We start from the raw sequence: 16,082 nt of genomic DNA, 5'->3' as shown, positions 1-16,082 counted from the left end.
CATTTGAATGGGAAACTCGCCTGAAACAAAGTATAGGTTTTCATTATGTGAATAATTTTTAAATCTTAGCTCAAACGGCTGCAAAACCTGTTTGCCCAGCACGGGGATATTGAGTTCTATAAGATAAAGCCATAAACATGTTTGTCTGAGTCTTCTATCAAAAGTTACAGCGATTTATATGAAGTTGTTCAAAAACGCTTTATTTCGCCAAGACAATGCGTTTCTCACTGTTACATGCATTTGAATGGGAAACTCGCCTGAAACAAAGTATAGGTTTTCATTATGTGAATAATTTTAAAATCTTATCTCAAACGGCTGCAAAACCTGTTTTCCCAGCACGGGGATATTGAGTTCTATAAGATAAAGCCATAAACATGTTTGTCTGAGTCTTCTATCAAAAGTTACAGCGATTTATATGAAGTGGTTGAAAATCGCTTTATTTCGCCAAGACAGTGTGTTTCTCACTGTTACATGCATTTGAATGGGAAACTCACCCGAGACAAAGTATAGGTTTTCATTATGTGAATAATTTTTAAATCTTAGCTCAAACGGCTGCAAAACCTGTTTGCCCAGCACGGGGATATTGAGTTCTATAAGATAAAGCCATAAACATGTTTGTCTGAGTCTTCTATCAAAAGTTACAGCGATTTATATGAAGTTGTTCAAAAACGCTTTATTTCGCCAAGACAATGCGTTTCTCACTGTTACATGCATTTGAATGGGAAACTCGCCTGAAACAAAGTATAGGTTTTGATTATGTGAATCATTTTAAAATCTTAGCTCAAACGGCTGCAAAACCTGTTTGCCCAGCACGGGGATATTGAGTTCTATAAGATAAAGCCATAAACATGTTTGTCTGAGTCTTCTATCAAAAGTTACAGCGATTTATATGAAGTGGTTGAAAATCGCTTTATTTCGCCAAGACAGTGTGTTTCTCACTGTTACATGCATTTGAATGGGAAACTCACCCGAGACAAAGTATAGGTTTTCATTATGTCAATAATTTTAAAATCTTAGCTCAAACGGCTGCAAAACCTGTTCTGTTTGCCCAGCACGGGGATATTGAGTTCTATAAGATAAAGCCATAAACATGTTTGTCTGAGTCTTCTATCAAAAGTTACAGCGATTTATATGAAGTGGTTGAAAATCGCTTTATTTCGCCAAGACAGTGTGTTTCTCACTGTTACATGCATTTGAATGGGAAACTCACCCGAGACAAAGTATAGGTTTTCATTATGTCAATAATTTTTAAATCTTAGCTCAAACGGCTGCAAAACCTGTTTGCCCAGCACGGGGATATTGAGTTCTATAAGATAAAGCCATAAACATGTTTGTCTGAGTCTTCTATCAAAAGTTACAGCGATTTATATGAAGTTGTTCAAAAACGCTTTATTTCGCCAAGACAATGCGTTTCTCACTGTTACATGCATTTGAATGGGAAACTCGCCTGAAACAAAGTATAGGTTTTCATTATGTGAATAATTTTAAAATCTTATCTCAAACGGCTGCAAAACCTGTTTTCCCAGCACGGGGATATTGAGTTCTATAAGATAAAGCCATAAACATGGTTGTCTGAGTCTTCTATCAAAAGTTACAGCTATTTATATGAAGTGGTTGAAAATCGCTTTATTTCGCCAAGACAGTGTGTTTCTCACTGTTACATGCATTTGAATGGGAAACTCACCCGAGACAAAGTATAGGTTTTCATTATGTGAATAATTTTTAAATCTTAGCTCAAACGGCTGCAAAACCTGTTTGCCCAGCACGGGGATATTGAGTTCTATAAGATAAAGCCATAAACATGTTTGTCTGAGTCTTCTATCAAAAGTTACAGCGATTTATATGAAGTTGTTCAAAAACGCTTTATTTCGCCAAGACAATGCGTTTCTCACTGTTACATGCATTTGAATGGGAAACTCGCCTGAAACAAAGTATAGGTTTTCATTATGTGAATCATTTTAAAATCTTAGCTCAAACGGCTGCAAAACCTGTTTGCCCAGCACGGGGATATTGAGTTCTATAAGATAAAGCCATAAACATGGTTGTCTGAGTCTTCTATCAAAAGTTACAGCGATTTATATGAAGTGGTTGAAAATCGCTTTATTTCGCCAAGACAGTGTGTTTCTCACTGTTACATGCATTTGAATGGGAAACTCACCCGAGACAAAGTATAGGTTTTCATTATGTGAATAATTTTAAAATCTTAGCTCAAACGGCTGCAAAACCTGTTCTGTTTGCCCAGCACGGGGATATTGAGTTCTATAAGATAAAGCCATAAACATGTTTGTCTGAGTCTTCTATCAAAAGTTACAGCGATTTATATGAAGTTGTTCAAAAACGCTTTATTTCGCCAAGACAATGCGTTTCTCACTGTTACATGCATTTGAATGGGAAACTCGCCTGAAACAAAGTATAGGTTTTCATTATGTGAATCATTTTAAAATCTTAGCTCAAACGGCTGCAAAACCTGTTTGCCCAGCACGGGGATATTGAGTTCTATAAGATAAAGCCATAAACATGTTTGTCTGAGTCTTCTATCAAAAGTTACAGCGATTTATATGAAGTGGTTGAAAATCGCTTTATTTCGCCAAGACAGTGTGTTTCTCACTGTTACATGCATTTGAATGGGAAACTCACCCGAGACAAAGTATAGGTTTTCATTATGTCAATAATTTTTAAATCTTAGCTCAAACGGCTGCAAAACCTGTTTGCCCAGCACGGGGATATTGAGTTCTATAAGATAAAGCCATAAACATGTTTGTCTGAGTCTTCTATCAAAAGTTACAGCGATTTATATGAAGTTGTTCAAAAACGCTTTATTTCGCCAAGACAATGCGTTTCTCACTGTTACATGCATTTGAATGGGAAACTCGCCTGAAACAAAGTATAGGTTTTCATTATGTGAATAATTTTTAAATCTTAGCTCAAACGGCTGCAAAACCTGTTCTGTTTGCCCAGCACGGGGATATTGAGTTCTATAAGATAAAGCCATAAACATGGTTGTCTGAGTCTTCTATCAAAAGTTACAGCGATTTATATGAAGTGGTTGAAAATCGCTTTATTTCGCCAAGACAGTGTGTTTCTCACTGTTACATGCATTTGAATGGGAAACTCACCCGAGACAAAGTATAGGTTTTCATTATGTGAATAATTTTAAAATCTTAGCTCAAACGGCTGCAAAACCTGTTCTGTTTGCCCAGCACGGGGATATTGAGTTCTATAAGATAAAGCCATAAACATGGTTGTCTGAGTCTTCTATCAAAAGTTACAGCTATTTATATGAAGTGGTTGAAAATCGCTTTATTTCGCCAAGACAATGCGTTTCTCACTGTTACATGCATTTGAATGGGAAACTCGCCTGAAACAAAGTATAGGTTTTCATTATGTGAATAACTTGAAAATCTTAGCTCAAACAGCTGCAAAACCTTTTTGCCCAGCACGGGGATATTGAGTTCTATAAGATAAAGCCATAAACATGTTTGTCTGAGTCTTCTATCAAAAGTTACAGCGATTTATATGAAGTTGTTCAAAAACGCTTTATTTCGCCAAGACAATGCGTTTCTCACTGTTACATGCATTTGAATGGGAAACTCGCCTGAAACAAAGTATAGGTTTTCATTATGTGAATAATTTTAAAATCTTATCTCAAACGGCTGCAAAACCTGTTTTCCCAGCACGGGGATATTGAGTTCTATAAGATAAAGCCATAAACATGGTTGTCTGAGTCTTCTATCAAAAGTTACAGCGATTTATATGAAGTGGTTGAAAATCGCTTTATTTCGCCAAGACAGTGTGTTTCTCACTGTTACATGCATTTGAATGGGAAACTCACCCGAGACAAAGTATAGGTTTTCATTATGTCAATAATTTTTAAATCTTAGCTCAAACGGCTGCAAAACCTGTTTGCCCAGCACGGGGATATTGAGTTCTATAAGATAAAGCCATAAACATGTTTGTCTGAGTCTTCTATCAAAAGTTACAGCGATTTATATGAAGTTGTTCAAAAACGCTTTATTTCGCCAAGACAATGCGTTTCTCACTGTTACATGCATTTGAATGGGAAACTCGCCTGAAACAAAGTATAGGTTTTCATTATGTGAATCATTTTAAAATCTTAGCTCAAACGGCTGCAAAACCTGTTTTCCCAGCACGGGGATATTGAGTTCTATAAGATAAAGCCATAAACATGGTTGTCTGAGTCTTCTATCAAAAGTTACAGCGATTTATATGAAGTGGTTGAAAATCGCTTTATTTCGCCAAGACAGTGTGTTTCTCACTGTTACATGCATTTGAATGGGAAACTCACCCGAGACAAAGTATAGGTTTTCATTATGTGAATAATTTTTAAATCTTAGCTCAAACGGCTGCAAAACCTGTTTGCCCAGCACGGGGATATTGAGTTCTATAAGATAAAGCCATAAACATGTTTGTCTGAGTCTTCTATCAAAAGTTACAGCGATTTATATGAAGTTGTTCAAAAACGCTTTATTTCGCCAAGACAATGCGTTTCTCACTGTTACATGCATTTGAATGGGAAACTCGCCTGAAACAAAGTATAGGTTTTCATTATGTGAATCATTTTTAAATCTTAGCTCAAACGGCTGCAAAACCTGTTTGCCCAGCACGGGGATATTGAGTTCTATAAGATAAAGCCATAAACATGTTTGTCTGAGTCTTCTATCAAAAGTTACAGCGATTTATATGAAGTGGTTGAAAATCGCTTTATTTCGCCAAGACAGTGTGTTTCTCACTGTTACATGCATTTGAATGGGAAACTCACCCGAGACAAAGTATAGGTTTTCATTATGTGAATAATTTTTAAATCTTAGCTCAAACGGCTGCAAAACGTGTTTGCCCAGCACGGGGATATTGAGTTCTATAAGATAAAGCCATAAACATGGTTGTCTGAGTCTTCTATCAAAAGTTACAGCGATTTATATGAAGTGGTTGAAAATCGCTTTATTTCGCCAAGACAGTGTGTTTCTCACTGTTACATGCATTTGAATGGGAAACTCACCCGAGACAAAGTATAGGTTTTCATTATGTGAATAATTTTAAAATCTTAGCTCAAACGGCTGCAAAACCTGTTCTGTTTGCCCAGCACGGGGATATTGAGTTCTATAAGATAAAGCCATAAACATGGTTGTCTGAGTCTTCTATCAAAAGTTACAGCGATTTATATGAAGTGGTTGAAAATCGCTTTATTTCGCCAAGACAGTGTGTTTCTCACTGTTACATGCATTTGAATGGGAAACTCACCCGAGACAAAGTATAGGTTTTCATTATGTGAATAATTTTAAAATCTTAGCTCAAACGGCTGCAAAACCTGTTCTGTTTGCCCAGCACGGGGATATTGAGTTCTATAAGATAAAGCCATAAACATGTTTGTCTGAGTCTTCTATCAAAAGTTACAGCGATTTATATGAAGTTGTTCAAAAACGCTTTATTTCGCCAAGACAATGCGTTTCTCACTGTTACATGCATTTGAATGGGAAACTCGCCTGAAACAAAGTATAGGTTTTCATTATGTGAATAATTTTAAAATCTTATCTCAAACGGCTGCAAAACCTGTTTTCCCAGCACGGGGATATTGAGTTCTATAAGATAAAGCCATAAACATGTTTGTCTGAGTCTTCTATCAAAAGTTACAGCGATTTATATGAAGTGGTTGAAAATCGCTTTATTTCGCCAAGACAGTGTGTTTCTCACTGTTACATGCATTTGAATGGGAAACTCACCCGAGACAAAGTATAGGTTTTCATTATGTGAATAATTTTTAAATCTTAGCTCAAACGGCTGCAAAACCTGTTTGCCCAGCACGGGGATATTGAGTTCTATAAGATAAAGCCATAAACATGTTTGTCTGAGTCTTCTATCAAAAGTTACAGCGATTTATATGAAGTTGTTCAAAAACGCTTTATTTCGCCAAGACAATGCGTTTCTCACTGTTACATGCATTTGAATGGGAAACTCGCCTGAAACAAAGTATAGGTTTTGATTATGTGAATCATTTTAAAATCTTAGCTCAAACGGCTGCAAAACCTGTTTGCCCAGCACGGGGATATTGAGTTCTATAAGATAAAGCCATAAACATGTTTGTCTGAGTCTTCTATCAAAAGTTACAGCGATTTATATGAAGTGGTTGAAAATCGCTTTATTTCGCCAAGACAGTGTGTTTCTCACTGTTACATGCATTTGAATGGGAAACTCACCCGAGACAAAGTATAGGTTTTCATTATGTCAATAATTTTAAAATCTTAGCTCAAACGGCTGCAAAACCTGTTCTGTTTGCCCAGCACGGGGATATTGAGTTCTATAAGATAAAGCCATAAACATGTTTGTCTGAGTCTTCTATCAAAAGTTACAGCGATTTATATGAAGTGGTTGAAAATCGCTTTATTTCGCCAAGACAGTGTGTTTCTCACTGTTACATGCATTTGAATGGGAAACTCACCCGAGACAAAGTATAGGTTTTCATTATGTGAATAATTTTTAAATCTTAGCTCAAACGGCTGCAAAACCTGTTTGCCCAGCACGGGGATATTGAGTTCTATAAGATAAAGCCATAAACATGTTTGTCTGAGTCTTCTATCAAAAGTTACAGCGATTTATATGAAGTTGTTCAAAAACGCTTTATTTCGCCAAGACAATGCGTTTCTCACTGTTACATGCATTTGAATGGGAAACTCGCCTGAAACAAAGTATAGGTTTTCATTGTGTGAATAATTTTAAAATCTTATCTCAAACGGCTGCAAAACCTGTTTTCCCAGCACGGGGATATTGAGTTCTATAAGATAAAGCCATAAACATGGTTGTCTGAGTCTTCTATCAAAAGTTACAGCTATTTATATGAAGTGGTTGAAAATCGCTTTATTTCGCCAAGACAGTGTGTTTCTCACTGTTACATGCATTTGAATGGGAAACTCACCCGAGACAAAGTATAGGTTTTCATTATGTGAATAATTTTTAAATCTTAGCTCAAACGGCTGCAAAACCTGTTTGCCCAGCACGGGGATATTGAGTTCTATAAGATAAAGCCATAAACATGTTTGTCTGAGTCTTCTATCAAAAGTTACAGCGATTTATATGAAGTTGTTCAAAAACGCTTTATTTCGCCAAGACAATGCGTTTCTCACTGTTACATGCATTTGAATGGGAAACTCGCCTGAAACAAAGTATAGGTTTTCATTATGTGAATCATTTTAAAATCTTAGCTCAAACGGCTGCAAAACCTGTTTGCCCAGCACGGGGATATTGAGTTCTATAAGATAAAGCCATAAACATGGTTGTCTGAGTCTTCTATCAAAAGTTACAGCGATTTATATGAAGTGGTTGAAAATCGCTTTATTTCGCCAAGACAGTGTGTTTCTCACTGTTACATGCATTTGAATGGGAAACTCACCCGAGACAAAGTATAGGTTTTCATTATGTGAATCATTTTAAAATCTTAGCTCAAACGGCTGCAAAACCTGTTCTGTTTGCCCAGCACGGGGATATTGAGTTCTATAAGATAAAGCCATAAACATGTTTGTCTGAGTCTTCTATCAAAAGTTACAGCGATTTATATGAAGTTGTTCAAAAACGCTTTATTTCGCCAAGACAATGCGTTTCTCACTGTTACATGCATTTGAATGGGAAACTCGCCTGAAACAAAGTATAGGTTTTCATTATGTGAATCATTTTAAAATCTTAGCTCAAACGGCTGCAAAACCTGTTTGCCCAGCACGGGGATATTGAGTTCTATAAGATAAAGCCATAAACATGTTTGTCTGAGTCTTCTATCAAAAGTTACAGCGATTTATATGAAGTGGTTGAAAATCGCTTTATTTCGCCAAGACAGTGTGTTTCTCACTGTTACATGCATTTGAATGGGAAACTCACCCGAGACAAAGTATAGGTTTTCATTATGTGAATAATTTTTAAATCTTAGCTCAAACGGCTGCAAAACCTGTTTGCCCAGCACGGGGATATTGAGTTCTATAAGATAAAGCCATAAACATGTTTGTCTGAGTCTTCTATCAAAAGTTACAGCGATTTATATGAAGTTGTTCAAAAACGCTTTATTTCGCCAAGACAATGCGTTTCTCACTGTTACATGCATTTGAATGGGAAACTCGCCTGAAACAAAGTATAGGTTTTCATTATGTGAATAATTTTTAAATCTTAGCTCAAACGGCTGCAAAACCTGTTCTGTTTGCCCAGCACGGGGATATTGAGTTCTATAAGATAAAGCCATAAACATGGTTGTCTGAGTCTTCTATCAAAAGTTACAGCGATTTATATGAAGTGGTTGAAAATCGCTTTATTTCGCCAAGACAGTGTGTTTCTCACTGTTACATGCATTTGAATGGGAAACTCACCCGAGACAAAGTATAGGTTTTCATTATGTGAATAATTTTAAAATCTTAGCTCAAACGGCTGCAAAACCTGTTCTGTTTGCCCAGCACGGGGATATTGAGTTCTATAAGATAAAGCCATAAACATGGTTGTCTGAGTCTTCTATCAAAAGTTACAGCGATTTATATGAAGTGGTTGAAAATCGCTTTATTTCGCCAAGACAGTGTGTTTCTCACTGTTACATGCATTTGAATGGGAAACTCACCCGAGACAAAGTATAGGTTTTCATTATGTGAATAATTTTTAAATCTTAGCTCAAACGGCTGCAAAACCTGTTCTGTTTGCCCAGCACGGGGATATTGAGTTCTATAAGATAAAGCCATAAACATGGTTGTCTGAGTCTTCTATCAAAAGTTACAGCGATTTATATGAAGTGGTTGAAAATCGCTTTATTTCGCCAAGACAGTGTGTTTCTCACTGTTACATGCATTTGAATGGGAAACTCACCCGAGACAAAGTATAGGTTTTCATTATGTGAATCATTTTAAAATCTTAGCTCAAACGGCTGCAAAACCTGTTCTGTTTGCCCAGCACGGGGATATTGAGTTCTATAAGATAAAGCCATAAACATGTTTGTCTGAGTCTTCTATCAAAAGTTACAGCGATTTATATGAAGTTGTTCAAAAACGCTTTATTTCGCCAAGACAATGCGTTTCTCACTGTTACATGCATTTGAATGGGAAACTCGCCTGAAACAAAGTATAGGTTTTCATTATGTGAATCATTTTAAAATCTTAGCTCAAACGGCTGCAAAACCTGTTTGCCCAGCACGGGGATATTGAGTTCTATAAGATAAAGCCATAAACATGTTTGTCTGAGTCTTCTATCAAAAGTTACAGCGATTTATATGAAGTGGTTGAAAATCGCTTTATTTCGCCAAGACAGTGTGTTTCTCACTGTTACATGCATTTGAATGGGAAACTCACCCGAGACAAAGTATAGGTTTTCATTATGTGAATAATTTTAAAATCTTAGCTCAAACGGCTGCAAAACCTGTTTGCCCAGCACGGGGATATTGAGTTCTATAAGATAAAGCCATAAACATGTTTGTCTGAGTCTTCTATCAAAAGTTACAGCGATTTATATGAAGTTGTTCAAAAACGCTTTATTTCGCCAAGACAATGCGTTTCTCACTGTTACATGCATTTGAATGGGAAACTCGCCTGAAACAAAGTATAGGTTTTCATTATGTGAATAATTTTTAAATCTTAGCTCAAACGGCTGCAAAACCTGTTCTGTTTGCCCAGCACGGGGATATTGAGTTCTATAAGATAAAGCCATAAACATGGTTGTCTGAGTCTTCTATCAAAAGTTACAGCGATTTATATGAAGTGGTTGAAAATCGCTTTATTTCGCCAAGACAGTGTGTTTCTCACTGTTACATGCATTTGAATGGGAAACTCACCCGAGACAAAGTATAGGTTTTCATTATGTGAATAATTTTAAAATCTTAGCTCAAACGGCTGCAAAACCTGTTCTGTTTGCCCAGCACGGGGATATTGAGTTCTATAAGATAAAGCCATAAACATGGTTGTCTGAGTCTTCTATCAAAAGTTACAGCGATTTATATGAAGTGGTTGAAAATCGCTTTATTTCGCCAAGACAGTGTGTTTCTCACTGTTACATGCATTTGAATGGGAAACTCACCCGAGACAAAGTATAGGTTTTCATTATGTGAATAATTTTAAAATCTTAGCTCAAACGGCTGCAAAACCTGTTCTGTTTGCCCAGCACGGGGATATTGAGTTCTATAAGATAAAGCCATAAACATGTTTGTCTGAGTCTTCTATCAAAAGTTACAGCGATTTATATGAAGTGGTTGAAAATCGCTTTATTTCGCCAAGACAGTGTGTTTCTCACTGTTACATGCATTTGAATGGGAAACTCACCCGAGACAAAGTATAGGTTTTCATTATGTCAATAATTTTTAAATCTTAGCTCAAACGGCTGCAAAACCTGTTTGCCCAGCACGGGGATATTGAGTTCTATAAGATAAAGCCATAAACATGTTTGTCTGAGTCTTCTATCAAAAGTTACAGCGATTTATATGAAGTTGTTCAAAAACGCTTTATTTCGCCAAGACAATGCGTTTCTCACTGTTACATGCATTTGAATGGGAAACTCGCCTGAAACAAAGTATAGGTTTTCATTATGTGAATCATTTTAAAATCTTAGCTCAAACGGCTGCAAAACCTGTTTGCCCAGCACGGGGATATTGAGTTCTATAAGATAAAGCCATAAACATGGTTGTCTGAGTCTTCTATCAAAAGTTACAGCGATTTATATGAAGTGGTTGAAAATCGCTTTATTTCGCCAAGACAGTGTGTTTCTCACTGTTACATGCATTTGAATGGGAAACTCACCCGAGACAAAGTATAGGTTTTCATTATGTGAATAATTTTAAAATCTTAGCTCAAACGGCTGCAAAACCTGTTCTGTTTGCCCAGCACGGGGATATTGAGTTCTATAAGATAAAGCCATAAACATGTTTGTCTGAGTCTTCTATCAAAAGTTACAGCGATTTATATGAAGTTGTTCAAAAACGCTTTATTTCGCCAAGACAATGCGTTTCTCACTGTTACATGCATTTGAATGGGAAACTCGCCTGAAACAAAGTATAGGTTTTCATTATGTGAATAATTTTTAAATCTTAGCTCAAACGGCTGCAAAACCTGTTTGCCCAGCACGGGGATATTGAGTTCTATAAGATAAAGCCATAAACATGTTTGTCTGAGTCTTCTATCAAAAGTTACAGCGATTTATATGAAGTGGTTGAAAATCGCTTTATTTCGCCAAGACAGTGTGTTTCTCACTGTTACATGCATTTGAATGGGAAACTCACCCGAGACAAAGTATAGGTTTTCATTATGTCAATAATTTTTAAATCTTAGCTCAAACGGCTGCAAAACCTGTTTGCCCAGCACGGGGATATTGAGTTCTATAAGATAAAGCCATAAACATGTTTGTCTGAGTCTTCTATCAAAAGTTACAGCGATTTATATGAAGTTGTTCAAAAACGCTTTATTTCGCCAAGACAATGCGTTTCTCACTGTTACATGCATTTGAATGGGAAACTCGCCTGAAACAAAGTATAGGTTTTCATTATGTGAATAATTTTTAAATCTTAGCTCAAACGGCTGCAAAACCTGTTCTGTTTGCCCAGCACGGGGATATTGAGTTCTATAAGATAAAGCCATAAACATGTTTGTCTGAGTCTTCTATCAAAAGTTACAGCGATTTATATGAAGTTGTTCAAAAACGCTTTATTTCGCCAAGACAATGCGTTTCTCACTGTTACATGCATTTGAATGGGAAACTCACCCGAGACAAAGTATAGGTTTTCATTATGTGAATAATTTTAAAATCTTAGCTCAAACGGCTGCAAAACCTGTTCTGTTTGCCCAGCACGGGGATATTGAGTTCTATAAGATAAAGCCATAAATATGGTTGTCTGAGTCTTCTATCAAAAGTTACAGCGATTTATATGAAGTGGTTGAAAATCGCTTTATTTCGCCAAGACAGTGTGTTTCTCACTGTTACATGCATTTGAATGGGAAACTCACCCGAGACAAAGTATAGGTTTTCATTATGTGAATAATTTTTAAATCTTAGCTCAAACGGCTGCAAAACCTGTTTGCCCAGCACGGGGATATTGAGTTCTATAAGATAAAGCCATAAACATGTTTGTCTGAGTCTTCTATCAAAAGTTACAGCGATTTATATGAAGTTGTTCAAAAACGCTTTATTTCGCCAAGACAATGCGTTTCTCACTGTTACATGCATTTGAATGGGAAACTCGCCTGAAACAAAGTATAGGTTTTCATTATGTGAATAATTTTTAAATCTTAGCTCAAACGGCTGCAAAACCTGTTCTGTTTGCCCAGCACGGGGATATTGAGTTCTATAAGATAAAGCCATAAACATGGTTGTCTGAGTCTTCTATCAAAAGTTACAGCGATTTATATGAAGTGGTTGAAAATCGCTTTATTTCGCCAAGACAGTGTGTTTCTCACTGTTACATGCATTTGAATGGGAAACTCACCCGAGACAAAGTATAGGTTTTCATTATGTGAATAATTTTAAAATCTTAGCTCAAACGGCTGCAAAACCTGTTCTGTTTGCCCAGCACGGGGATATTGAGTTCTATAAGATAAAGCCATAAACATGGTTGTCTGAGTCTTCTATCAAAAGTTACAGCGATTTATATGAAGTGGTTGAAAATCGCTTTATTTCGCCAAGACAGTGTGTTTCTCACTGTTACATGCATTTGAATGGGAAACTCACCCGAGACAAAGTATAGGTTTTCATTATGTGAATAATTTTAAAATCTTAGCTCAAACGGCTGCAAAACCTGTTCTGTTTGCCCAGCACGGGGATATTGAGTTCTATAAGATAAAGCCATAAACATGTTTGTCTGAGTCTTCTATCAAAAGTTACAGCGATTTATATGAAGTGGTTGAAAATCGCTTTATTTCGCCAAGACAGTGTGTTTCTCACTGTTACATGCATTTGAATGGGAAACTCACCCGAGACAAAGTATAGGTTTTCATTATGTCAATAATTTTTAAATCTTAGCTCAAACGGCTGCAAAACCTGTTTGCCCAGCACGGGGATATTGAGTTCTATAAGATAAAGCCATAAACATGTTTGTCTGAGTCTTCTATCAAAAGTTACAGCGATTTATATGAAGTTGTTCAAAAACGCTTTATTTCGCCAAGACAATGCGTTTCTCACTGTTACATGCATTTGAATGGGAAACTCGCCTGAAACAAAGTATAGGTTTTCATTATGTGAATCATTTTAAAATCTTAGCTCAAACGGCTGCAAAACCTGTTTGCCCAGCACGGGGATATTGAGTTCTATAAGATAAAGCCATAAACATGGTTGTCTGAGTCTTCTATCAAAAGTTACAGCGATTTATATGAAGTGGTTGAAAATCGCTTTATTTCGCCAAGACAGTGTGTTTCTCACTGTTACATGCATTTGAATGGGAAACTCACCCGAGACAAAGTATAGGTTTTCATTATGTGAATAATTTTAAAATCTTAGCTCAAACGGCTGCAAAACCTGTTCTGTTTGCCCAGCACGGGGATATTGAGTTCTATAAGATAAAGCCATAAACATGTTTGTCTGAGTCTTCTATCAAAAGTTACAGCGATTTATATGAAGTTGTTCAAAAACGCTTTATTTCGCCAAGACAATGCGTTTCTCACTGTTACATGCATTTGAATGGGAAACTCGCCTGAAACAAAGTATAGGTTTTCATTATGTGAATAATTTTTAAATCTTAGCTCAAACGGCTGCAAAACCTGTTTGCCCAGCACGGGGATATTGAGTTCTATAAGATAAAGCCATAAACATGTTTGTCTGAGTCTTCTATCAAAAGTTACAGCGATTTATATGAAGTGGTTGAAAATCGCTTTATTTCGCCAAGACAGTGTGTTTCTCACTGTTACATGCATTTGAATGGGAAACTCACCCGAGACAAAGTATAGGTTTTCATTATGTCAATAATTTTTAAATCTTAGCTCAAACGGCTGCAAAACCTGTTTGCCCAGCACGGGGATATTGAGTTCTATAAGATAAAGCCATAAACATGTTTGTCTGAGTCTTCTATCAAAAGTTACAGCGATTTATATGAAGTTGTTCAAAAACGCTTTATTTCGCCAAGACAATGCGTTTCTCACTGTTACATGCATTTGAATGGGAAACTCGCCTGAAACAAAGTATAGGTTTTCATTATGTGAATAATTTTAAAATCTTATCTCAAACGGCTGCAAAACCTGTTTTCCCAGCACGGGGATATTGAGTTCTATAAGATAAAGCCATAAACATGTTTGTCTGAGTCTTCTATCAAAAGTTACAGCGATTTATATGAAGTGGTTGAAAATCGCTTTATTTCGCCAAGACAGTGTGTTTCTCACTGTTACATGCATTTGAATGGGAAACTCACCCGAGACAAAGTATAGGTTTTCATTATGTGAATAATTTTTAAATCTTAGCTCAAACGGCTGCAAAACCTGTTTGCCCAGCACGGGGATATTGAGTTCTATAAGATAAAGCCATAAACATGGTTGTCTGAGTCTTCTATCAAAAGTTACAGCGATTTATATGAAGTGGTTGAAAATCGCTTTATTTCGCCAAGACAGTGTGTTTCTCACTGTTACATGCATTTGAATGGGAAACTCACCCGAGACAAAGTATAGGTTTTCATTATGTCAATAATTTTTAAATCTTAGCTCAAACGGCTGCAAAACCTGTTTGCCCAGCACGGGGATATTGAGTTCTATAAGATAAAGCCATAAACATGTTTGTCTGAGTCTTCTATCAAAAGTTACAGCGATTTATATGAAGTTGTTCAAAAACGCTTTATTTCGCCAAGACAATGCGTTTCTCACTGTTACATGCATTTGAATGGGAAACTCGCCTGAAACAAAGTATAGGTTTTCATTATGTGAATCATTTTAAAATCTTATCTCAAACGGCTGCAAAACCTGTTTTCCCAGCACGGGGATATTGAGTTCTATAAGATAAAGCCATAAACATGTTTGTCTGAGTCTTCTATCAAAAGTTACAGCGATTTATATGAAGTGGTTGAAAATCGCTTTATTTCGCCAAGACAGTGTGTTTCTCACTGTTACATGCATTTGAATGGGAAACTCACCCGAGACAAAGTATAGGTTTTCATTATGTGAATAATTTTTAAATCTTAGCTCAAACGGCTGCAAAACCTGTTTGCCCAGCACGGGGATATTGAGTTCTATAAGATAAAGCCATAAACATGTTTGTCTGAGTCTTCTATCAAAAGTTACAGCGATTTATATGAAGTTGTTCAAAAACGCTTTATTTCGCCAAGACAATGCGTTTCTCACTGTTACATGCATTTGAATGGGAAACTCGCCTGAAACAAAGTATAGGTTTTGATTATGTGAATCATTTTAAAATCTTAGCTCAAACGGCTGCAAAACCTGTTTGCCCAGCACGGGGATATTGAGTTCTATAAGATAAAGCCATAAACATGGTTGTCTGAGTCTTCTATCAAAAGTTACAGCGATTTATATGAAGTGGTTGAAAATCGCTTTATTTCGCCAAGACAGTGTGTTTCTCACTGTTACATGCATTTGAATGGGAAACTCACCCGAGACAAAGTATAGGTTTTCATTATGTGAATAATTTTAAAATCTTAGCTCAAACGGCTGCAAAACCTGTTCTGTTTGCCCAGCACGGGGATATTGAGTTCTATAAGATAAAGCCATAAACATGTTTGTCTGAGTCTTCTATCAAAAGTTACAGCGATTTATATGAAGTGGTTGAAAATCGCTTTATTTCGCCAAGACAGTGTGTTTCTCACTGTTACATGCATTTGAATGGGAAACTCACCCGAGACAAAGTATAGGTTTTCATTATGTGAATAATTTTAAAATCTTAGCTCAAACGGCTGCAAAACCTGTTCTGTTTGCCCAGCACGGGGATATTGAGTTCTATAAGATAAAGCCATAAACATGTTTGTCTGAGTCTTCTATCAAAAGTTACAGCGATTTATATGAAGTTGTTCAAAAACGCTTTATTTCGCCAAGACAATGCGTTTCTCACTGTTACATGCATTTGAATGGGAAACTCGCCTGAAACAAAGTATAGGTTTTCATTATGTGAATAATTTTTAAATCTTAGCTCAAACGGCTGCA

This window comes from Diplotaxodon limnothrissa, linkage group LG6, assembly GCF_057381915.1.
Source record: "Diplotaxodon limnothrissa isolate DT_005_m linkage group LG6, D_limnothrissa_male_GT1.1, whole genome shotgun sequence".
NCBI classification, from domain to species: Eukaryota; Metazoa; Chordata; class Actinopteri; order Cichliformes; family Cichlidae; genus Diplotaxodon; species Diplotaxodon limnothrissa.
This window is presented reverse-complemented; position numbering follows the sequence as displayed.